Below are 25,894 nucleotides of genomic sequence, written 5' to 3'. Positions count from 1 at the left end.
TACTAGGAATTCCCTCTCCTCCAGACCTGAGATCACTGCTCTCAGAGACTCCATCTTGAATTTGAATTCCCTCAAGTAGGTGTTCAGTGACTTTAGGTTTAATATTGGCCTTACCAAACAGTCCAGTTTCGGTACAACAAACAGGCTTGAGTAATAACTTTGTGTTGCAGGTGAAGTGGAACTGGAACAATGACATTTGTTTGAAACAATTTTTTAATAGCTTCCTGTAGGATGGCCCTTTCTGCCAGCGAAACTGGCAAGCCTGATTTTAAGAATCTGTGAGGTGGGAGCTCTTGAAACTCCAGCCTATATCCCTGGGTAACAATATCTGTTACCCAGGGGTCTAGGCATGATGACGCCCAAACTTGAATGAAAGCTTTTAGTCTCGCTCCCACCTCCCCGACCTCCAGGCTGGGAGGTCCACCGTCATGTTGACGGTGGACCTCCCTGGCTGGAGGTCGGGGAGGGGGGTTTAGATTTTTTAAATTTTGCGGTCTGAAAGGACTGCAGTGCAGGCGAATGGTAAGATTTCCTAGTCGGTGTCACTGGCCTAGACTGAGGGTGTTGTGAACTCGGGGATTCTTCCGATGGTTCGGAAGAGGAACCACAACTGAGTTGGAGAAGGGAGGGCCTGATATAGGATCTCCTCATACAGGACGCTGACAGTGGAGTCTGATGAAATAAGAAAAAGCTTTATTGCGAAAGAGAACAACTTAAAGTCAAATGCCAACGAAATAAATGAAGGGAAAGTCCAGACCCACTGGAGGGTTAAGTGAGCAGTAATGGGGATGCTGGTAATTGAAGAACTGTGGGTGATGTTGAAAGTCACTGATATCCTGTGGACCTTATGAGGGATGATTATTAGCACGGAGGGTTGAAGAACTTGTAAAAGGTGACAGAGACGCTGATGATGTGAGAAACTGAAGTGCAGGGGTTTTAGACACTTTGAATTTGTAGACCTTGTGAATGGAGACTGAGACGCTGATGAAGTGAAGAATTGAAGTGCAGGGGTTTGTGACGCTGTGAGACTTTGGAACTTGTGAACGGAGACTTGAGACGCTGATTCCTAGGAGCACGGATGACTGGAACGTAGGAAGGTTTCCGGTCGCTGAATACACCGAAGCTGGAGCAGTGAACTGGCAGCTGGAAATGCCGGAGGCACTGGGGTACGACTGCAGGAATCCTTGCCGGGAACAGGAGCACTGGCATCTACGCCAGAGAAGACGATACTCAGGCACTGAAGCTCTGTCTGGCGTCTGACTTTGAATCTCCTGCCAGCCCTGCATTGGCAGAGCAGTCTGATGACGTCACCCGCCCCCGTCAACGCGACGCCGGGTGTCATGGTGGCGCCCATGCCCCGGAGAGCCGCCGGTAGCCGCGCCAACCAGACGCCGGAGCCCGTGGCCCACCGAAGGCAGAGGCCGCAACAGCGACCAGCAGACACGCAGGGGTAAGCGCGGCGAACGCCACCTCTGGTGTGTGACAGCCGGTGGTGCTGCTGAGGGAAGAAAGGTTGACTTACTCGCAGTTGCCGTGGAGATCCACGCATCCAATGCATCCCCAAACAGAGCCTGACCTGTGAAGGGTAGGTTCTCCACACTTATCTTGGATTCTGCATCCGCAGTCCATTGGCGTAGCCAGAGTCCTCTGCACGCCGAGACCACCAGAGAAGTAGCCCGTGCATTCAGCATGCCAAGGTCCTTCATGGCCTCCACCATGAACCCCACAGAATCCTGTATGTAACGTAAAAGCAAATCAATGTCACTCCTATCCATAGTATCTAAGTCCTCTAGCAATGTGCCTGACCACTTCACTATGGCTTTAGAAATCCACGCACAAGCAATAGTGGGCCTTAAAGCTATGCCAGTAGCTGTGTATAGTGATTTGAGTGTAGTCTCAATTTTGCGGTCAGCCGGCTTTCAAAGCGGTTGAACTAGGAACAGGTAAAACCACCTTTTTTGACAACCTATATACAGAAGCGTTAACTATAGGGGGGTTTTCCCCACTTTTTTTTTATCCCCTTCAGGAAAAGGGAAAGCAACAAGAACCCTTTTTGGGATCTGGATTTTTTTCTCTGGGTGTTCCCAGGATTTTTCAAACAAAGAGTTTAACTCCTTGGAAACAGGAAAGGTAAGCAAGGATTTCTTTCTTTCTGTAAAATAAGATTTCTCCACCTGTTCAGGTACGTTCACAGAAATGTGTAAAACATCCCTAATGACTTAAATCATTAGTTGCACCCCTTTAGCAAGGGATGCATCCCCCCTGCATATCCCCATCACCGTCCCCTGTATCAGAGTCGGTATCAGTGTCAGCTTGCATTATCTGGGCAAGTGTATGCTTTTGTGGGTATGTAGGTGGGGTTTTTGATGAAGTAGTGGGGGCCAAATATTGTAACCCCTCCAAAGCTTTCCTCAAAAACTGCGTCTCTTTCTCAGTATGTGACATCCTTGCAGAAATCTGGGATATCTTTCCCTTAAAGAATCCACCCATGGGGTTCGGATTCCAAAGGCTGAGACAGTATATTGCAGTCCTGAGTACATGGAATAGACTCCTCAGGAGAAGATAAACACTCTGCAGCACAGGACACAGACACCTTAGACATGGTAATGTGGGATACACACATACACAGGAAAATGTCAGATACAGTCCCGTCCCCCCCGAGTACCTTCAGAGAGTCACAGAGTCTGAGGAGCCAGCCACCCAGCTGTGGGCAGTTATGATAAAAGCCCGGCGCTAACTAACTACTAACGTTAATAGGTTAATTAGTACTAACAATACACTCCCCCCCTGTCTATAACACCCCGGTACCGCAGAGGATAACTGGAGTTATGTGGAGGGTAAGCGCCTTCCTTCTACGTCTGCAGGGAGAAAAATGGTGCTGGCGAGTGCTGGATCCGCTCTGAGGAGAAACCCCACTCCCTGTAATGGCGCGCAGCTTCCCGCACAAATTTTATTATACTGGCCGGAGGTATACTATGCTAACAGCGGGATTAGACTGTTAGCTTCTTTGACCAGTTTAGGGTGACCGCGCTGGCCCAGGACGCCCCTCCAAGCGCCTACACTTAGTCTTGCCCAGCCTTCATGGAGCGCAGCCTGTCAGAGCTGCACTCCCACCCCATTAACTTCAAGAGTTGGTTCCTACTCCCCCCCTAAGTCCCACGAAGTAGGAAGGCAGTTGACAGCAGACTTCTTATAATCGAATGCTCTAATAAAACAAAAAAACTAAGAAAACTCCTAAGCACTCCCCTAGCTGTGACCGGCTTCAATTGTAATGAGTGCCCCTGCTGGCTGTCTAAATGAATGGGTGTCTATCGAAGCTATTCAATTGTTGCTCCCACCAGATGCCCAATAGCCAGTGGAACACATATATGCAGCCTTAGGAGCTGCAGGAAAAAAACTGTGAAAAGTCCATAGTTTGGGCACCCAAACCCAGACTTTAGAATGCCCAAACGGGAACTGTAGACGGGTTTAACCACTTTGCATGGCTAAACCCAGAGCTTTAAGTCGTGTTAAATGCTAATGGATGTCTGATAGGAGAAACAATTGAATAGCTCAGATTGACGCCTATATAGATGGCAAGCAGGGGGTACAAGCCACAACTGAATCGCCTACATAGTCTATCTCGCCATACAAATACATTTCACGATAGTAGCTTGGATGGTCCCAGAGTTAAAGCCATTGAACAAATACGTTGTACAAAAAAGGAGATGATAGTTTATGAATATAAAATGTGAAGCTTTCTGGGTATTTCAGAACTATGGTTACACGTGGTCCTAATGACACTGTGAAATAATCAAATTTGAAGGGTGTTATTGTGCTATATTATGTGCTATTGTTGTTTTGGGTATTCCACATGTAACACTTTAGGTCCCCACAGGGCCGAAACTAGGATTTTCGTCACCCGGGGCAAGGCAGTAATTTGGCGCCCGCCCCCAAAACAAACACCCCCCCCCCCAAAAAAAAAAAAACATTGTCAGACTAAAATACTTAGATTATAAAACATTAAAAAAAAAAAAAAAGGGGGATACTATTGCACAATATTCCCCTATGTGCCTCAAATGCCTTGTGCGTCACATGCCCCACTACATGTTCCCCTATGTGTCCCCATACATTGCACTATATCATAACACTTCATCACTGCTCTACATTCCCCTATCCACTGCACTATATCGATATACTACATCCCCTATACGCTGAACTACATCACTATACTACATGCCCCTATATACTACACCAATTCCCCCTATCTGGGAGGCAAAGCGGAGGTTGATACTGCTACCTGGGAGCACAGTGCCGATAATAAAGTCCGTCTTTAAACTCACCATAAAGCTGCTGTAGTGATACTCTGTGAGAGTTGGAGGTTGTCCAGGCTCTAAGTTTCCACTGTCAAGTGGACAGCTAGCAAAGTGAACCTTTGATTTCTGTAACATCGGTGACTGCACCTGTTAGCAAGCATAAGCATGGGGCAGCCTGGGGCAGTGTGGTGTAGCCTGCAGCTTGTTATCGGTTGGTGCTGGGCAGGCAGCCGGAATCATAGCCTGCTGAAAAACACAGCACCAACAGTTCACTTCTATAGCTCGTACAGTGCACCGCACACTAGCCACAGCACTACATGGCAAAGACAAGAGTTTAAGACAGTAGCCGACATAGGAGAGATCCCAGGTACTGAAGCTCACCTGCACAGCATCGGAGGCAGCTGCAACCAGACAGGTGGGTCAGAGACACTGCCCCGGGAGCCGTCTGCTGTCTCACTGGAGCAACACAACACTGTCTGTAAAAAACAAAACAAAAAACCCTGCTCCTCTGTAACTCCTCAGCGCCCCCTCAAATCCTGCACCCGGGGCGCATGTCCCCTTAGTCAGCCCCCTCCCCCCTAGTTACGGCCCTGGTCCCCATCTGCTGCGTGTAATCTATCCAGAACTTACCCACTGGCTTAATTTTATTACTTCCCATCTCTTTTTACCGGGTGGTCTTCAGGTTGCCGACTGTCGGGATTCCGGCGCACAGTATACCGGCGCCGGAATCCCGACAGCCGGCATATTAACAGTTTTTCTCCCTCGTGGGGGTCCACGCCCCCCCTGGTGGGAGAATAAACACCGTGCCCGCAAGGGGCTCATTTGCGCTCGCCACGCTGACGGCATGCCGGCGGTCGGGCTTCCGGCGTCGTTATGCTGGTCGCCAGGAGCCCGGCCGCCGGCATACCATACCCCTTTTTACCATATAATTGCATTATGATTGTGAATGTGTGTGCCTATAGTCGCACATACACATTTACAGTATATTATTATTGTTCGCCTTCTCCTTTTCATTCTCCTTATCCCCCCTTCCTTTTGGTAGTGGTATAGACAATTCTAATGATTCTATATAATAAAAATTATTACCCTGTTAATATTTGCTATCAAATCTCAGTTGAAATTCATTTTTTAAAATTATTGGTACCTGGAGTTTCTGATTATGGAATTTATTATGTTATCAGCTCACTTAATGGCATAATTATTATTATAATTTATATGGCGCCACAAGGGTCTTGCAGTCCCCAATTACAGAGTACATAAACAAATAATCAAAACAGGAAAACAGCGACTTACAGTTGAAGACAATATAGGAAAAGCACAGGGTAAATAAACATAGCTACATCAGCAGATGACACTGAAATAAGTATCAGGGAGGCAGATAACCGCTGGATTTAATGCATTCGTAGATTATTGAAGTAAGAAAAGAATAAGCACATGAGGGAAGAGGGCCCTAGTCGTGAGAGCATACATTCTAAAGGAGAGGGGCAGACAGATAGGGGTAGACAGAGAGTGTAGAACAGAGGGTTATGATGAGATTTGGATGGGTTTGGTGAAGAAGTGGGTCTTGAGAGCCCATTTGAAGTTTTTTAGAGAGGTGGAGAGTCTGAAAGGGAGAGGTAGAGAATTCCAGAGAAAGAGAGCAGCACATGAGAAATCTTGGAGGTAGGAGTGGGAGGAAGTAATCAGTAGGCAGGAGAGTCAGCATGCATTAGTGGAGAGAATAGGACAGGTGGGAGTGTAAAGGGAGATAAGGTCAGAGATGTAAATGGGAGAGGAGTGGGTGAGAGCTTTGTGAGTAATGTAATTATATAATATATCATGTATAATAATTATATAAAATAATATAATGTATAATATAATGTGTAGAATTTTGAGGGGAAAAATTAATTTATTCCATTTTGGAATAAGGCTGTAACATAACAAAATGTGAAAAAAGTGGAAGCACTGTATTATAATTATACTGTATAAAATATAATGTAATTAGAAGACAAGCCTAGGCTTCAGCAAATTAACTATCCGTATAAAGAGTACCCATAGTAACACTCCATTTACCTCTGACAAAATGACCCTCCCAACTGGTCGAGAAATGCATAAACCTTGACTGGAACCAGGAAGAATTGTTGTGCTTCATCCACACTAACTGGGATGATGAGCCGCTAAGAGCTGCCAAGATTCAGTGTTCCATCCATACTGACTAGGATGCTGAACCGCTGAAAGCTGCCTGGACACAGAGCCACTGTGCACCACTGAATCTGGGAGCAGCTGATCAGGACACCAGGTGCTGGTGAGTTACACTGGGGGATGTTGACCGCAGCATAGAGAACTGCCAGTAGTGCCATTGCTGGGCACCTGTCTCTGTGGATTATGTACAAATCGAACATTAGTGGGTCTACACATGTGCAGGAACCATTCTGAGCAGGTGGACATGATGCTTCCTTCTTGGTACGATTTACTTTCCAATTGTGTTAGGAATTGTGTTAGGCAATAATGTACTATACCTACACATATTAATCTGTTACGTTATCTGTGTTATGCCATATGGGAATAGAGCTAACACTTTTTATATGTATTTTAAATTAGGAATTTTTTATGAATATCTACTGTTTGCACTTTCGATTTATGCACTATTAAAGAAAACTATTGCTTTGGGTTTTTTTCTCCGAACCAAAGTGCCATTTAGAGTATGCGCCCAGGGTACGACACCACAAATTTCTAGAAATTCCACTTCAGGGGCATATAAGGGAACCCCTATAGCGTGTATCAAAGTCTGCCATCCCTCTTACCAGCGCCCAATAAGGTCCTCATCTATTGCACATGTAAAGTGTAATGGGCTCTACTTGGCGTAATCTGTATAATGGGCTTTACTAGGCGTAATGTGTATAATGGGCTCTACCAGGCGTTATGTGTATAGGGGCTCTACCAGGTGTAATGTGTAATGGGCTCTACCAGACATAATGTGTAACATGTGTAATGGGCTCTACCAGACGTAATGTGTATAATGGTCTCTACCAGGCATAATATGTATAGGAGCTCTACCAGGAGTAATATGTACAAGCAGCTCTACCAGGTGTAATGTGTACAAGCGGCTCTACCAGGCATAATGTGTATAACGGGCTCTACCTGGCATAATGTGTGTAATGGGCTCTACTTGACATAATGTGAATAAGGTGCTCTATCAGGTGTAAAGTGTACAAGAGGCCACTCCCAGCTGCTCCATAGAGTTCCATACAGGTTCAAGAGACCTGTCTAAGGGGCCAGGAGCTAGGGGCGCCAATCTAAGATTTTATCTTGCCCCCCCCAACCAAAAAACGTTCTGACACCCATGGGTGTGTATACAAACATCTTTAAATCATCTATATTATTTTTGTATTCAAGGGTTAAAGCATGGACATTGGCAAATAGGACAAGTTCTACTTTCTTACATGAATGTTCCTATATTCTTCATTGCAAACAGTTATATATGCCCTAGAAGTATGAGGCATCTAGAGACAGATAATCAATTACTATCAGTTTTTCCTCTATTCTCCAGATAAAACTTGAATGAAGGAAACATGGCTATGAAGACACTTGAATACTCTTGAGGTGTTTTTACCCAGCGTGTATGCACAGCGATGATCGCTGACATCGCTGGGCTGAAAAGCGCTCAGTACATATACACTGAGCGCTTTTCCCCCCTGCCCAGCAATGTCAGCGGGGGTGAGCGGCTTTCCATAGCAGGACGCTATGGAAATACCCTCACCCCGCCTTTCATCTACTGGTAATACCAGTAGATGAACGGCGGCAGCTGGCGATGAAGCAGGAGCATGCATCAGCGCTCACTGCTTATCGCTTGTGCATACGCACTGGGCGGTTTTGGGTTGAAAGCAGCTCAAAACACTAAAAGTAGCTGCTTTCAGCTCAAAATTGCCCAGTGTGTATGGGCCTAAAGGCTACTAAGCAAAAATGAGTGAATTTTGAGAACACAAAGTATATAGCTGTATAAATTATATTTAAGAAAAGGCACCAGCGTTTTTTAGCTTGGTTTTGGTCCACACTACCAAAACTTATGTATTTTTTAGACACAGTAGATTATGGGGGCAATTCAACTGAGGTCACAATGGGGGTCAATTCAATTGCGCCGGGAGGGAGCACCTGGAGCTATTCAATTCAGCGCGATATTATCCGGTAGTGCAAGCAGAAATCCAACAAAACTACTTTCACGATGCTGTTTTGTGCTCTAGCACCACGCAAACAGCATATTGGGCAGACAATTTAGTCAGAGAATGCCCATTCTCACGACTAAACACAGTTTAGTCCGCAAGTACAGGCATTCGCTGACTTCGCATTGTGCTGAATTGAATAGCGCTGGGATCTCTCGCCGCTATTCAATTCGCTCTGAATTGAATCGACCACAATATTTGGCTGCAGACATCCCTGGGAATTATGGTGGGCCAACATCTCCTGCACACCTCTTTGGGGTGCATGGTAAAATGTGTGATTTGGGTGGATGTAACAATTTCTGTTACTTCCCTGCCATCACCACTAATTTTACTGTACCCTGTGGTGTCGGACAATTCAATTGTTTATGCGTCCCAGGGTAAGAAAAACACAAGTTTTGGAAAAAACAAAACAAAACCTTTTTTTTTTGTTAAACTAGGTTTTTTTTGTGTGCTTTAATGTTTTAATGAAAAAAAAAAAAAAGAAATGAAATGAATCCTGTATTAGAAATCTCGGCCAACCATGTTTTAATGCTTTCTAACATTAATAGTGTTAAAAGGCTTTGATTTGCTTTATTTTACATCTTTCATTACAATCAATTTTTTACAGTTTATTATTCTTATTACATCTAAATATATGTAGATAGACTAAACATATTAATATAATAATATGAATAGTAGAACAAAATGGAAAATGCAAAAGCACTTTTCAAAGAAACACCACAAACATTATTGTTTTAGTATAATAAGTTTTTTTAAGAAGTCATTAAGCCGTGCTTGTAGTCACAGCATAATAAAAGCAGTGGTTTTTTTTTTTTTTTTTTAAACACAAACATTTAGTTTAAACCAGCCAACCTTGATGCGCGCCCGATCTCTCATCTAAAGCGATGGGAGATTAAGGTGTGCTATTCAATTTTTCTTTTTTAACGAGCTGATTGTGCCCACAAGGTCAGGTTTAGCCACATAAAATAGTCAAACGCGACCAGTGCTGGGTGTGACGCGAAAAGTGCCATTTGGGTGCCCAAACAGGTCACTTTATGCACATTTCTGTTTGCTAGAATGGAAGGCTGCAAGCAGAAATGCTGGCAACGGCAGCTGTTGGTGCCGAATCGAGCAACAATGGAATTGCTCCGTCGGGTGGCCAGTAGTGAAAGCCAACATTTGAATTCCCTTCATATGTCACCAATAATAACAGAAACAATCTTATATATAAAATTAATGGGACTGTTTGGGGGAGATTCAAATGTTTGAAAAGTCAGTTGGAAGTCTGTTTTTTTCCTATCTAATAGACAGGAAAAAACAGACACCCAATCGACTTCTCAAACATTTGAATCTCCCCCTCTGTCTGTCCGGTTATAAAGTCAGACACTCCTGCACCGATTGGGATGAAACCGACGCGAGGTGGTCCAGTCGATCCTGGAAAGGTTTTAGGGGGGTAGGGTCTCTGTCAGACCTCATGGCATAATGCGCCGGGCAGAAATTTTACCCAGGAAGCCTGTTCTAGGATTTCCAATGGATGTATTTGGAAGAAAACTTCAGAGTGGTAACATTGGATCCCAGAATAAATACTATGGGGTTGGGGTCAAACAGACCTCACAACGGAATGCACCGGTCAGAACTTTTACCCGGGAAGCCTGTTCTGGGACTTCCCATGGATGAATAGGAAAACTTCACATAGTGGTAACATTGGATTACAGAAGACATACTAGGGAGTTGGGGTCCCAGTCGGACCTTCCATTGGTGTTTGCTGGGCAGAACTTTGACCTAGGGAGCCTGTTCTGGGCCTTCCACTCGATGAATTTGAGTGAAAACTTTAATGAACTGTAATAACTGACAGAATAACCATAATTCAATGACCTGAAATAACTGACTGAAATCATCACAAATCAATAAACTAAAATAACTGACAGAAATGGAGGTGGGAACACAAATAATGTTGAGTACCCAAAATCCTTGGAATAGCAACATTTGATAACAGAAGGAAAACTTTAAACCCATCTCGCATTGCAAAACTGAATATAAAACTAAACAGAAAGAAAGGCTGGGGTTAAGGGCTACAGGCGACACCACAAAAACGACACTGGGCAGCCACCTCATGGGTGTGTTGGAACAGCTACTAAACTACTAATTATTTTTAATACGTTGAGTTACATCCAATTCATTGATAATTTTAGAGCTGGAAATTTATAACTTGGTACTGCAGATAGTACAGAAAACAGTGTGCCAGAAAGCAATAGTTTGAATGCACTTTATAATTAGATTATGAATTTGTTTAACTAACAATTTGTTAATAATACAGGGAGAGGCAAAAAAAAATAAAAAATTCATAGATTTTAAAGGTTAACAAAAAAAGCATGGAAAATGCTATTCAAAATGTTAGTACAATTTTAGTACATAATCTAAAAGTGCATGGAATAGTTTATTTTCAATTGGTTTTGAAAATGATATAGTTCAGATGGTGGCCTTCATTCCTGAAACACATTTGTAGTAAATTTCTAAAGTTTTGCATCACTTGGAGGGTCATTTATGGCATTATCGCTGCAATTTGTTGACGAAGATCACTCATTTGAAAGGGTATGCTCTTCCTTAATCAGTGACTTGCTCAATTCCCTACCTGAATCCTCTGGCACTCTATCTTCATTTGATCCCACATATGAAGATGAAGTATCAACTAGTGATGAGCGGATTCGGTTTTACTCGGTTTTACTCGGTTTTACTCGGGTCTCAAAACGGCATCTTATTGGCTCACGGATGTCACGTGTTTTGGATAGCCAATAAAATGCCGTTTTGAGAACCGAGTAAAACCGAGTAAAACCGAACCTCGCTCATCACTAGTATCAACACTCTTCTCATCCTACTACCTCTCCTCTTGATCATGTACAACTCTGTCTCCTGTGCTCATCCAACCTTAACTAAAATCTGCAATCCCTTTCTTAAGGGCCCTACACACTGGCCGACATGACTGCACGATATGAACGATCTCGTTCATTAATGAACGAGATAACGTTCATATCGTGCAGTGTGGAGGCTCCAGTGATGAACGATGCGCGGCCCGGCGCTCGTTCATCGCTGGTCCCCCGTTGGCTGAACATGCAAGCCAATATGGACGATCTCGTCCATATTTGCCTGCACTTTAATGCAGCCGGGTGACGGGGGGAGTGAAGAAACTTTACTCCCCCCGTCACTGCCCCCCCGCCGCCGGGTCGCCCGTTGGCTGTATCCGCCGTCGGGCAGCTCGGCGGCAGATCGCCCAGTGTGTAGGGCCTACAAGTGTTCACTCTAGAAATAATAATAATAGGCAGGGCGCCGCCCGAAAAGGGGCGTGGTCACATAAAATAGGGGGCGTGGTCATAAACGTCATTTAAGTGGACGGTGCAGCCCACAGATGTTACTGTGGGGGGCGTGGGCGGCCGGCAGTGTCACTGTTGGGGGTGTGCTTCCCCCAAGCTCTCTCCCCTAGCGTGAATGGATGCCGTGCGCATGCGCACAGCATCTTTACACGCTGGGAGAGCAGGAAGCAGGCAGGCTATTTTAGCAGGGCGCCACAGAAAGGGCAGGGCGGATTTTGCCCTTAAAAAACTGGGCAGGACGTGGCGCCCTGCTAAAACAGTCTAGCGTGAACACTACTCTCTCTACTTGTATCTTTCCTTCACCATTCAAGCATGCAGTGATTACTCCCATTCTGAAAAACCCCCCACAAAATTCTGACCCAAACTCTCTCTCAGGAGCAGAATTATTAAGCCTGGTGAAGTGATAAAGTGGAAGGTGATAACGCACCAGCCAGTTAGCTCCTGTCATTTTTCAAACCCAGCCTGTAACATGGAAGTTAGGAGCTGATTGGCTGGTGCGTTATCACCTTCCACTTCGGCAAGGGCATACACATTTGTCGATACAGCCGGGTGAGGCAGCGTCAACGGAGGAATTGGGGGGAGGGAGAAAGGGGGGGGGAGGGGGAGGGGGGGGAGAGGAGGTGACGGCCATGCTGGCTGTTAACGAGGCCCTCCCTCGTCTGTACATGTTCAGATGAGGGAGGAGGTTGTTAACGATGCGTGGGAGTGCGCATCGTTAATGACATTTAGTGTACACACTGGACGAGATTGTGAAAGATCTTGCTCAGATCAGCTATTCTGAGCGAGATCTTTCAAAATATTGTCTAGTATGTATGTATGTATGTATGTATGTATGTATGGGGCTTAAGCTGTAAAATGACAAATAATATGTAATGCAGAAAATGAACATATAAAAAAAAAACACACAAAACAACACACATGGCTATCTATGTACCTAGCTGTACGGTATACAGGGGTGCACATATATTACAGGCATGGTTGGCAACCTTTGCTAATGTTTTTGACAGTTTAGAAAAAGTTAAATTTTCAACAGTTGTAAAAAAAAAAAAATTGGGGTCAATAAAAAAAACCATTCCTTTGCTAACACTACAACATACTGAAGTTTCATACCAATAATTTTAAAACTTAAAGATTGTGTGCCTATGCTTTCAATTAACAGTAATGACCATTTTTTGTGGTAGACTGCTGCACTGAACTGTGGACAGATTTTGACAATGTGTTATTTCTTGTAAATGCCACAGGTCATATTAAGGGGCATATTTAAAGTTGTTTCAGTTTACCATCCACATTATGGAATAGTTTGTGTAACAAAATATAAAGAAGATCATGTACACACATTTGTAAGAATGACAGAGAATCAATGTTACAGGAAGCAACAGGTTGAGAGGTTTTAGTTTCAAGTGTTTAATAAAACAGTAAGCTTTGTCCAATGCAAACTTTTTAAAAGTTTGGAACTAAGTGTAATAAGTGTATACAACATGTATCTATCCTTCAAAAAACAATCTACCTGTGCACAAATACTGTTAAATCTGCCCCTATACATACACTCCTAGGTCATTCAGCGTCTTTTCAGGCAAACCATCGCCTACAAGCTAGCGTCTTATTTATCGTTATGGTCAATACATTGACTGTACCTGAAAGCAGAGAGGTCCGGCAGCCTGGGGAGGGACTCCTTCCCCTCCCCCACCTTCTGTTACAAGCCCTTTTGATAGTTGATAAATAGTGGTGTATGTATACATATATATTTATATATATTTGTTTGTTTTTCCTTTGTTTTTGATTTTTTTTGTTTTGTTTTTTTAATTGTAATCTCCTTCTTTGGCCTCCAACAGCTTCAGGATCAGTCTTAGCACACAAAAGAACGTTGCGAAATCACAAGGTTTTCTGCCCTTATGAAAAGCAGCATGATGCAATCCTTTGAAAGACAGTTCGAATAGCCAATCGGCGACTAGGTTCAGGTTGATAAAAATAGCACGTTATACAGCTAGCGTTCAATTGATTAAACACTAGAGTAAAGATTACTAAAACATGTATATACATATATATATATATTTATGTGAAAGGACGCCATTTTCCTGGAGACTCAATTCGTTAAAAATAATACAGTAATATGACTCAGCAGGTCATAGGCAGTTGGGACGAGACAGGAGAAATCGCTTGATGGGAAAGGCTTTGGTCACCTGACTAAAATGTCATCAAAACTCCCCTGCTTGGTGGGAAGCAACTGCTACCTGTTTGGTTACCATGACGCAACTATTTTAATGAATTTTGCGGAAGGGGACGACCGGAAGTATCGGTGTCACAGGGTTACTAGTCCGTAAGGTTTTACAGTAATATTCTCTGTGTTCCTCGCTTTGTAGGCACGCCTTGTTTTGGCCTATGTCTGTTAGTACACAATGGCTGTTTCAGGCCTTTCACGTTTAAGGGTGCGGGTAGTAGCCAGGGCAAGAGGGTTCCTGATGACGGCGAAGAAGCCTTTAACAACCAATATTGTCCCCAGCCGGACTGCCATTACCTCTAGCACTGGAGCCATTTACCCTAAACCTGAAAAGGTAAGCTTCCAATGTTTCCCAAATAGCAATCGCATGTCTGGCTCGGGTCTTAATCATTTACTAACATGTCAGGTCTTGGCTCTTTATATTATGTACACACACACACACACACACACACACACACACACACACACACACACCATGAAAAGATATGTAACTTGCATTATTATGGTAAAACATGACTGCATAAATAAGTTCTATGATTCGGCTTTTACCCACCCGGCTCGTCTATGAGAGGCTTTGGGGCAGATATAATAAGCCTGCAGAAGCGATAAAGTGGAAGGTAATAATGCAGCAGCCAGTCAGCTCCTAACTGTCATTTCTCTAACGTCCTAGTGGATGCTGGGGACTCCGTAAGGACCATGGGGAATAGAAGGGCTCCGCAGGAGACTGGGCACTCTAAGAAAGATTTAGTACTACTGGTGTGCACTGGCTCCTCCCTCTATGCCCCTCCTCCAGACCCCAGTTAGAATCTGTGCCCGGACAGAGCTGGGTGCATTTTAGTGAGCTCTCTAATAAGAAAGTATTTTAGTTAGGTTTTTTATTTTCAGAGAGCTTCTGCTGGCAACAGACGTTACGTGTTACGTGGGACTGAGGGGAGAGAAGCAAACCTACTAACTGCGGCTAGGTTGCGCTTCTTAGGCTACTGGACACCATTAGCTCCATAGGGATCGAACACAGGACCTGACCTTGTCGTCCGTTCCCGGAGCCGCGCCGCCGTCCCCCTCGCAGAGCCAGAAGTCAGAAGCCGGCGGGTTGAAGCAGGAAGACGTCAAAATCGGCGGCAGAAGACTCCTGTCTTCATATAAGGTAACGCACAGCACTGCAACTGTGCGCCATTGCGCCCACACTAACCCACACACTCCGGTCACTGTAGGGTACAGGGCGCAGGGGAGGGCGCCCTGGGCAGCAATTTATTACCTCCTGGCAAAAAGCAGCATATATACAGTTGGACACTGTTATATGCATGACCCCCCGCCATTAATTTTACACAAAATCGCGGGAGAAGCCCGCCGCTGAGGGGGCGGGGCCTTCTTCCTCAGCACTCACCAGCGCCATTTTCTCTCCACAGATCCGCTGAAAGGAAGCTCCCCAGGCTCTCCCCTGCAGATAGAGAGGGTGAAAAAGAGAGGGGGGGCACATAAATTTGGCGTAAAAACAATATATACAGCAGCTACTGGCTTAACACTAAGTTACTGTGTGATTCCTGGGTCATATAGCGCTGGGGTGTGTGCTGGCATACTCTCTCTCTGTCTCTCCAAAGGGCCTTGTGGGGAAACTGTCTTCAAATAGAGCATCCCCTGTGTGTGTGGTGTGTCGGTACGTGTGTGTCGACATGTCTGAGGTAAAAGGCTCCCCTAAGGAGGAGATAGAGCAAATATGTGTGTGAGAGGGTGTTTCCGTCGACAACGCCGACACCTGTTTGGATATGTGTAAGTGCTGAGGTGAATTTATTGCACAAAAGATTAGAGAACAGACAGGAAATCTACCCATGTCTGTCCCTATGTCACAGAGACCTTCAGAGTCTTACAATGCTCACTATCCAAAATAATAAACACTGATATCGACACAGAGTTTGACTCCAGTGTCGACTACGATAATGCAAAGTTACAGCCAAAATGGCTGAAAGGTATTCAATATATGATTATTGTAATAAAAGATGATTTGCATATCACTGATGACTCATTTGTCCCTGACACAAGGGTCCACATGTTAAGGGGAAGAAAGCTGAGGTAAATTTCCCTCCTCTCATGAGGAAAAAGAGTGGGAATCTCCAAACAAGAGACTGCAGCTTCCCACAAAGAATTCTCAGGCAGTATCCTTTCCCCACTAGGGCCAGGATGTGATAGGAATCTTCCCCTAGGGTGTCACGTTTGCACAGAAGGTAGCACTAGCTATTCTCAGGGATCCTGCAGATAGCGTACATATTCTAGTACACTACTCAGACCGGCGATTGTGTCGGCATGGGTTTATAGCGCTGTGGCAGCGTGGACAGGTACCTTATCAGCAGAGATTGAGACCCTAGTATATATATATATATATATATATATAATTATATTAAAAATGCTGTCTTAAGATATGGATATATATAACATGCCCAAAGACATGAGTATACTGGGTCCTAGAGTCAAAGCTATGTCGATTTCTGCTTGACGTGTCCTGTAGAATGTGCAATGGACAGATGATGCCGACTTAAGAGGCATATGGAAGGCTGGGGACTGTGTGCAGAAGGGGTCTCGGACCTGGTCTCCACAGCTATAGCTGGTCATTCTGATATTTTGCCTTATATTCCTGCACAGCCTAGGAAAGCACGACATTATCAAATGCAGCCTTTCGAATAAAGAAACAAAGTCAGAGGTGCGTCCTTTCTTGCCAGAGGCGGGGGCAGAGGAAAGAAGCTGCACAACACAGCTAGTTCCCAGGAACAGAAGTCCTCCCCAGCCTCTACAAAGATCCACCGCATGTCGCTGGGGCTCCACAGGCGGAGCTAGGCCTGGTGGGGGCACGCCTTCGTAAGTTCAGCCACAAGTGGGTTCACTCCCTGTTAGATCCTTGGGCAATAGATATTGTGTCTCAGGGATACAAGTTGGACTTTGAGAAGATGCCCCCTCACCGACGGCCCTGCCGGCTTCCCCCCTCGAGAGGGAAACAGTGTTAACTGCAATTCACAAATTGTATCTTCAACAGGTGGTGGTCAAGGTTCCCCTCCTTCAACAAGGAGGGGGTTATTATTCGACCATGTTGTAGTCCCGAAACCAGACGGTTCGGTCGGACCGATATTGAATTTAAAATCCCTGAACATATACCTGAAAAGGTTCAAGTTCAAGATGGAATCGCTAAGAGCGGTTATTGCAAGCTTGAAAGGGGGAGATTTTATGGTGACTCGGGACATAAAGGATGCATACCTTCATGTCCCCATTTATCCACCTCATCAGGCGTACCTCAGAATTGCGGTACGGGATTGTCATTACCAATTTCAGACGTTGCCGTTTGGTCTCTCCACGGCCTTGAGAATATTTACCAAGGTAATGGCGGAAATGATGGTGTTACTGCGGAAGCAAGGTGTCACTATTATCACGTACTTGGACGATCTCCTCATAAAAGCGAGCTCAAGAGAGCAGTTGCTGAACAGCGTATCGCTTTCTCTGGAAGTCTAACTGCAAAACGTCTGGATTCTATATATTCCAAAGTCGCAGTTGGTTCTTACAGCTCATCTGCCTCTCCTAGGCATGATCCTAGACACAGACCAGAAAAGGGTTTATCTCCCGATAGAGAGAGCTCAGGAGCTCGTGACACTGGTCAGGAATCTATTAAAACCAAAACAGGTGTCCGTGCATCACTGCACTCGGGTCCTGGGAAGGAGGGTGGCATCATACGAGGCCATTCCCTTCGGCAGGTTCCATACGAGGACCTTCCAATGGGACTTGCTGGACAAGTGGTCCGGATCACATCTTCAGATGCATCGGTTAATCACCCTATCCCCCAGAGCCAGGGTGTCTCTCCTGTGGTGGCTGCAGAGTGCTCACCTTCTCGAAGGTCGCAGATTCGGCATTCAGGACTGGGTCCTGGTGACCACGGATGCAAGCCTCCGAGGGTGGGGGGCAGTCACACAGGGAAGAAATTTCCAAGGGCTGTGGTCAAGGCAGGAAACTTGCCTTCACATCAATATCCTGGAACTAAGGGCCATATGCAACGCCCTAAGTCAAGCGGAGACCCTGCTTCGCGACCAACCGGTTCTGATTCAGTCAGACAATATCACCGCAGTGGCTCATGTAAACCATCTAGGCGGCACAAGGAGCAGGGTGGCGATGGTGCAAGCCACCAGAATTCTTCGCTGGGCGGAGAATCACGTAAGCGCACTGTCAGCAGTGTTCATTCCGGGAGTGGACAACTGGGAAGCAGACTTCCTCAGCAGGCACGACCTCCACCCGGGAGAGTGGGGACTTCATCAAGAAGTCTTCGCACAGCTTGAAGGTCGGTGGGAACTGCCACAGGTGGACATGATGGCATCCCGCCTCAACAAAAAGCTACAGAGGTATTGCGCCAGGTCAAGAGACTCTCAGGCGATAGCTGTAGACGCACTGGTGACACCGTGGATGTTCCAGTCGGTTTATGTGTTTCCTCCTTTTCCTCTCTTACCCAAGGTGCTGAGAATCATAAGGAAAAGAGGAGTGAGAACAATACTCATTGTTCCGGATTGGCCAAGAAGGACTTGGTATCCAGAGCTGCAAGAAATGCTCACAGAGGACCCATGGCCTCTGCCTCTAGGGCAGGATCTGTTGCAGCAGGGACCTTGTATGTTCCAAGACTTACCGCAGCTGCGTTTGACGGCATGGCGGTTGGACGCCAGATCCTAGTAGAAAAGAGGGGTTCCGGATGAGGTTATTCCTACGCTGATAAGGGCTAGGAAGGACGTGACGGCTAACCGTATACGGCGAAAATATGTTGCTGGGTGTGAGGCCAGGAATGCCTCTACAGAGGAAGTCCAGCTGGGCCGTTTCCTTCACTTCCTACAGTCGGGAGTGACTTTCGGCCTAGAATTGGGGTCCATTAAGGTCCAGATTTCGGCCCGATCCATTTTCTTCATACAAAAACTAGCTTCTCTACCTGAAGTTCAGACGTTTGTAAAGGGAGTGCTGCATATTCAGCCCCTTTTCTCTATCGTCCTAGTGGATGCTGGGGTTCCTGAAAGGACCATGGGGAATAGCGGCTCCGCAGGAGACAGGGCACAAAAAGTAAAGCTTTACGATCAGGTGGTGTGTACTGGCTCCTCCCCCTATGACCCTCCTCCAAGCCTCAGTTAGATTTTTGTGCCCGGCCGAGAAGGGTGCAATCTAGGTGGCTCTCCTAAAGAGCTGCTTAGAAAAGTTTAGCTTAGGTTTTTTATTTTACAGTGAGTCCTGCTGGCAACAGGATCACTGCAACGAGGGACTTAGGGGAGAAGAAGTGAACTCACCTGCGTGCAGGATGGATTGGCTTCTTGGCTACTGGACATCAGCTCCAGAGGGACGATCACAGGTACAGCCTGGATGGTCACCGGAGCCTTGCCGCCGGCCCCCTTGCAGATGCTGAAGTAAGAAGAGGTCCAGAATCGGCGGCAGAAGACTCCTCAGTCTTCTAAAGGTAGCGCACAGCACTGCAGCTGTGCGCCATTTTCCTCTCAGCACACTTCACACGGCAGTCACTGAGGGTGCAGGGCGCTGGGAGGGGGGCGCCCTGGGAGGCAAATGAAAACCTATTTTGGCTAAAAATACTTCACATATAGCCTCCGGAGGCTATATGGAGATATTTAACCCCTGCCAGAATCCGTTAAGAGCGGGAGACGAGGCCGCCGAAAAAGGGGCGGGGCCTATCTCCTCAGCACACAGCGCCATTTTCCCTCACAGAAAGGCTGGAGGGAAGGCTCCCAGGCTCTCCCCTGCACTGCACTACAGAAACAGGGTTAAAACAGAGAGGGGGGGCACTAATTTGGCGTTAGAAATATATAATAAAGATGCTATAAGGGAAAACACTTATATAAGGTTGTCCCTATATAATTATAGCGTTTTTGGTGTGTGCTGGCAAACTCTCCCTCTGTCTCTCCAAAGGGCTAGTGGGTCCTGTCCTCTATCAGAGCATTCCCTGTGTGTGTGCTGTGTGTCGGTACGTGTGTGTCGACATGTATGAGGACGATGTTGGTGAGGAGGCGGAGCAATTGCCTGTAATGGTGATGTCACTCTCTAGGGAGTCGACACCGGAATGGATGGCTTATTTAGGGAATTACGTGATAATGTCAACACGCTGCAAGGTCGGTTGACGACATGAAACGGCCGACAAACAATTAGTACCGGTCCAGATGTCTCAAAAACACCGTCAGGGGTTTTAAAACGCCCGTTTACTTTAGTCGGTCGACACAGACACAGACAGGGACACTGAATCCAGTGTCGACGGTGAATAAACAAACGTATTCCTTATTAGGGCCACACGTTAAAGGCAATGAAGGAGGTGTTACATATTTCTGATACTACAAGTACCACAAAAGAGGGTATTATGTGGGATGTGAAAAAACTACCGTAGTTTTTCCTGAATCAGATAAATTAAATAAAGTGTGTGATGATGCGTGGGTTCCCCCCGATAGAAAATTAGGGGCGGTATACCCTTTCCCGCCAGAAGTTAGGGCGCGTTGGGAAACACCCCTTAGGGTGGCTAAGGCGCTCACACGCTTATCAAAACAAGTGGCGGTACCGTCTATAGATAGGGCCGTCCTCAAGGACCAGCTGACAGGAGGCTGGAAAATATCATAAAAAGTATATACACACATACTGGTGTTATACTGCGACCAGCGATCGCCTCAGCCTGGATGTGCAGAGCTGGGGTGGCTTGGTCGGATTCCCTGACTAAAAATATTGATACCCTTGACAGGGACAGTATTTTATTGACTATAGAGCATTTAAAGGATGCATTTCTATATATGCGAGATGCACAGAGGGATATTTGCACTCTGGCATCAAGAGTAAATGCGATGTCCATATCTGCCAGAAGATGTTATGGACACGACAGTGGTCAGGTGATGCAGATTCCAAACGGCACAAAGGTGTATTGCCGTATAAAGGAAGAGGAGTTATTTGGGGTCGGTCCATCGGACCTGGTGGCCACGGCAACTGCTGGAAAATCCACCGTTTTTACCCTAAGTCACATCTCTGCAGAAAAAGACACCGTCTTTTCAGCCTCAGTCCTTTCGTCCCTATAAGAGTCATATCTGCCCAGGGTTAGAGGAAAGGGAAGAAGACTGCAGCAGGCAGCCCATTCCCAGGAACAGAAGCGTTCCACCGCTTCTGACAAGTTCTCAGCATGGCGCTGAGACCGTACAGGACCCCTGGATCCTACAAGTAGTATCCCAGGGGTACAGATTGGAATGTCGAGACGTTTCCCCTTCGCAGGCTCCTGAAGTCTGCTTTACCAAGGTCTCCCTCCGACAAGGAGGCAGTATGGGAAAAAATTCACAAGCTGTATTCCCAGCAGGTGATAATTAAATTACCTCTCCTACTACAAGAAAAGGGGTATTATTCCACACTATATTGTGGTACTGAAGCCAGAAGGCTAGGTGAGACTTATTCTAAAAAATTTTTGAACACTTACAAAGGTTCAAATCAAGATGGAGTCACTCAGAGCAGTGATAACGAACCAGGAAGAAGGGGACTATATAGTGTCCCGGGACATCAGGGATGCTTACCTCTATGTCCCAAATTTGCCCTTCTCACTAAGGGTACCTCAGGTTCGTGGTGCAGAACTGTCACTATCAGTTTCAGACGCTGCCGTTTGGATTGTCCACGGCACCCCGGGTCTTTACCAAGGTAATGGCCGAAATGATGATTCTTCTTCGAAGAAAAGGCGTCTTAATTATCCCTTACTTGGACTATCTCCTGATAAGGGCATAGTCCAGGGAACAGTTGGAGGTCGGAGTAGCACTATCTCGGATACTGCTACAACAGCACGGGTGGATTCTAAATATTCCAAAATCGCAGCTGATCCCGACGACACGTCTGCTGTGCCTAGGGATGATTCTGGTCACAGTCCAGAAAAAGGTGTTTCTCCCGGAAGAGAAAGCCAGGGAGTTATCCGAGCTAGTCAGGAACCTCCTAAAAACAGTGCATCATTGCACAAGGGTCCTGGTAAAAATGGTGGCTTCCTACGAAGCAATTCCATTCGGCAGATTTCACGCAAGAACTTTTCAGTGGGATCTGCTGGACAAATGGTCCGGATCGCATCTTCAGATGCATCAGCGGATAACCCTATATCCAAGGACAAGGGTGTCTCTCCTGTGGTGGTTATAGAGTGCTCATCTTCTAGAGGGCCGCAGATTCGGCATTCAGGATTGGATGCTGGTGACCACGGAGCCCAGCCCGAGAGGCTGGGGAGCAGTCACACAAGGAAAAAATTTCCAGGGAGTGTGATCAAGTCTGGAGACTTTTCTCCACATAAATATACTGGAGCTAAGGGTAAATTTATAATGCTCTAAGCTTAGCAAGACCTCTGCTTCAAGGTCAGCCGGTATTGATCCAGTGGGAAAAACATCACGGCAGTCGCCCACGTAAACAGACAGGGCGACACAAGAAGCAGGAGGGCAATGGCAAAAACTGCAAGGACTTTTCGCTGGGCGGAAAATCATGTGATAGCACTGTCAGCAGTGTTTCATCCCGGGAATGGAAACTGGGAAGCAGACTTCCTCAGCAGGCACGACCTCCACCCGGGAGAGTGGAAACTTCATCGGGAAGTTTTTTCCACATGATTGTAAACCGTTGGGAAATACCAAAGGTGGACATGATGGCGTCCCGTCTGAACAAAAAACGGGACAGGTATTGCGCCAGGTCAAGAGACCCTCAGGCAATAGCTGTGGACGTTCTGGTAACACCGTGGGTGTACCAGTCGGTGTATGTGTTCCCTCCTCTGCTTCTCATACCTAAGGTGCTGAGAATTATAAGACGTAGAGGAGTAAGAACTATACTCATGGCTCCGGATTGGCCAAGAAGGACTTGGTACCCAGAACTTCAAGAGATGCTTACAGAGGTCTTATGGCCTCTGCTGCTAAGAAGGGATTTGCTTCAGCAAGTACCATGTCTGTTCCAAGACTTACCGCAACTGCGTTTGTCGGCATGGCGGTGGAACGCCGGATCCTAAGGGAAAAAGGCATTCCGGAAGAGGTCATTCCTACCCTGGTCAAAGCCAGAAAGGAGGTGACCGCACAACATTATCACCACATGTGGCGAAAATATGTTGCGTGGTGTGAGGCCAGGATGGCCCCACAAAGAAATTTCAACTCGGTCGTTTCCTGCATTTCCTGCAAACAGGAGTGTCTATGGGCCGCAAATTGGGGTCCATTAAGGTTCAAATTTCGGCCCTGTCGATTTTCTTCCAGAAACAATTGGCTTCAGTTCCTGAAGTCCAGAAGTTTGTCAAGGGAGTATTGCATATACAACCCCCTTTTGTGCCTCCAGTGGCACTGTGGGATCTCAACGTAGTTCTGGGATTCCTCAAATCACATTGGTTTAAAACCAGTCAAATCTGTGGATTTGAAGCATCTCACATGAAAAGTGACCATGCTCTTGGCCCTGGCCTGGACCAGGCGAGTGTCAAATTGGTGGTTTTTTCTCAAAAAAAGCCCATATCTGTTTGTCCATTCGGACAGGGCAGAGCTGCGGACTCGTCCCCAGTTCTCTCCCTAAGGTGGTGTCAGTGTTTCACCTGAACCAGCTTATTGTGGTGCCTTGCACCTACTAGGGACTTGGAGGACTCCAAGTTGCTAGATGTTGTCAGGGCCCTGAAAATATGTTCCAGGACGGCTGGAGTCAGGAAAACTGATTTGCTGTTATCCTGTATGCACCCAACAAACTGGGTGCTCTTGCTTCTAAGCAGACTATTGCTAGTTGGATGTGTAATACAATTCAGCTTGCACATTCTGTGGCAGGCCTGCCACAGCCAAAATATGTAAATGCCCATTCCACAAGGACGGTGGGCTCATCTTGGGCGGCTGCCCGAGGGGTCTCGGCTTTACAACTTTGCCGAGCGGTTATTTAGTCAGGGGCAAACACGTTTGTAAAATCCTACAAATTTGATACCCTGGCTAAGGAGGACCTGGAGTTCTCTCATTCGGTGCTGCAGAGTCATCCGCACTCTCCCGCCCGTTTGGGAGCTTTGGTATTATCCCCATGGTCCTTTCAGGAACCCCAGCATCCACTAGGACGATAGAGAAAATAAGAATTTACTTACCGATAATTCTATTTCTCGGAGTCCGTAGTGGATGCTGGGCGCCCATCCCAAGTGCGGATTGTCTGCAATACTTGTACATAGTTACAAAAATCGGGTTATTATTGTTGTGAGCCATCTTTTCAGAGGCTCCGCTGTTATCATACTGTTAACTGGGTTCAGATCACAGGTTGTACAGTGTGATTGGTGTGGCTGGTATGAGTCTTACCCGGGATTCAAAATCCTTCCTTATTGTGTACGCTCGTCCGGGCACAGTACCTAACTGAGGCTTGGAGGAGGGTCATAGGGGGAGGAGCCAGTACACACCACCTGATCGTAAAGCTTTACTTTTTGTGCCCTGTCTCCTGCGGAGCCGCTATTCCCCATGGTCCTTTCAGGAACCCCAGCATCCACTACGGACTCCGAGAAATAGAATTATCGGTAAGTAAATTCTTATTTTTTGTGCCACCAGTGGCACCTTGGGATCTTAACGTGGTGTTGAGTTTCCTGAAATCTCACTGGTTTGAGCCGCTTAAGACCGTGGAGTTAAAATATTTCACGTGGAAAGTGGTCAAAAATTGGCGGCTTTGTCATGTAAAAGCCCCTATCTGGTTTTCCATATGGACAGGGCAGAATTACGGACTCGTCCGCAATTTCTGCCAAAGGTGGTTTCATCTTTTCATGTGAACCAACCTATTGTGGTGCCTGCGGCTACTCGTGACTTGGAGGATTCCAAGTTACTAGATGTAGTCAGGGCTTTGAAGATTTATGTAGCCAGATCGGCTGGAGTCAGGAAACCTGACTCGCTGTTTATCCTGTATACATCCAACAAGCTGGGTGCTCCTGCTTCAAAGCAAACTATTGCTCGCTGGATCTGTAACACGATTCAGCAGGCTCATTCTGCGGCTGGCTTGCCGCCTCCAAAATCAGTAAAAGCCCATTCCACAAGTAAGGTGGGCTCTTCTTGGGCGGCTGCCCGAGGGGTCTCGGCATTACAACTTTGCCGAGCAGCTACTTGGTCGGGTTCAAACACTTTTGCAAAGTTCTACAAGTTTGATACCCTGGCTGAGGAGGACCTTGTGTTTGCTCATTTGGTGCTGCAGAGTCATCCGCACTCTCCCGCCCGTTTGGGAGCTTTGGTATAATCCCCATGGTCCTTACGGAGTCCCCAGCATCCACTAGGACGTTAGAGAAAATAAGATTTTACTCACCGGTAAATCTATTTCTCGTAGTCCGTAGTGGATGCTGGGCGCCCGTCCCAAGTGCGGACTTTTTTTTGCAATACTTGTATATAGTTATTGCTTACATAAGGGTTATGTTATGGTTGCATCAGGTTTGTCTGATGCTCTGTTGTTGTTCATACTGTTGACTGGGTATGTTATCACAAGTTATACGGTGTGATTGGTGTGGCTGGTATGAGTCTTACCCTGGATTCCAAAATCCTTTCCTTGTAATGTCAGCTCTTCCGGGCACAGTTTCCTTAACTGGGGTCTGGAGGAGGGGCATAGAGGGAGGAGCCAGTGCACACCAGATAGTACCTAATCTTTCTTTTAGAGTGCCCAGTCTCCTGCGGAGCCCGTCTATTCCCCATGGTCCTTACGGAGTCCCCAGCATCCACTACGGACTACGAGAAATAGATTTACCGGTGAGTAAAATCTTATTTTTTCAAACCCAGCCTGTAACTTGACAGGAGCTGATTGGCTGGTGCATTATCACCTTCTACTTTATCACTTCTGCAGGCTTAATGCATCTGCCCTTTCAACAAAGCCCAGCCTTTT

The 25,894-nt window shown here is 46.2% G+C and overlaps 1 protein-coding gene across 5 annotated transcripts in view; it reads right to left on the bottom strand.

Moving 5' to 3' along the window:
* Positions 1-14,678, bottom strand: part of CEBPG (CCAAT enhancer binding protein gamma) — a 152,557-nt gene extending 137,879 nt beyond the window's left edge. For 4 of the 5 annotated variants that reach the window (XM_063940350.1, XM_063940348.1, XM_063940349.1 and 1 more), the window contains exon 1: positions 13,476-14,385. The gene's annotated coding sequence lies outside the window, so the exon portion shown is untranslated. Of the gene's footprint in view, positions 1-13,475; positions 14,386-14,612 lie in introns of those variants that run through there. The other variant, XM_063940353.1, reaches the window with a different exon arrangement.
* Between the last annotated feature and the right edge of the window lie 11,216 nt (positions 14,679-25,894).

The sequence above is a fragment of the Pseudophryne corroboree genome, chromosome 9 (assembly GCF_028390025.1).
Source record: "Pseudophryne corroboree isolate aPseCor3 chromosome 9, aPseCor3.hap2, whole genome shotgun sequence".
NCBI lineage: Eukaryota > Metazoa > Chordata > Amphibia > Anura > Myobatrachidae > Pseudophryne > Pseudophryne corroboree.
Note: the sequence above shows the minus strand (reverse complement) of the source record. Positions and strands in the feature narration are given on the sequence as shown.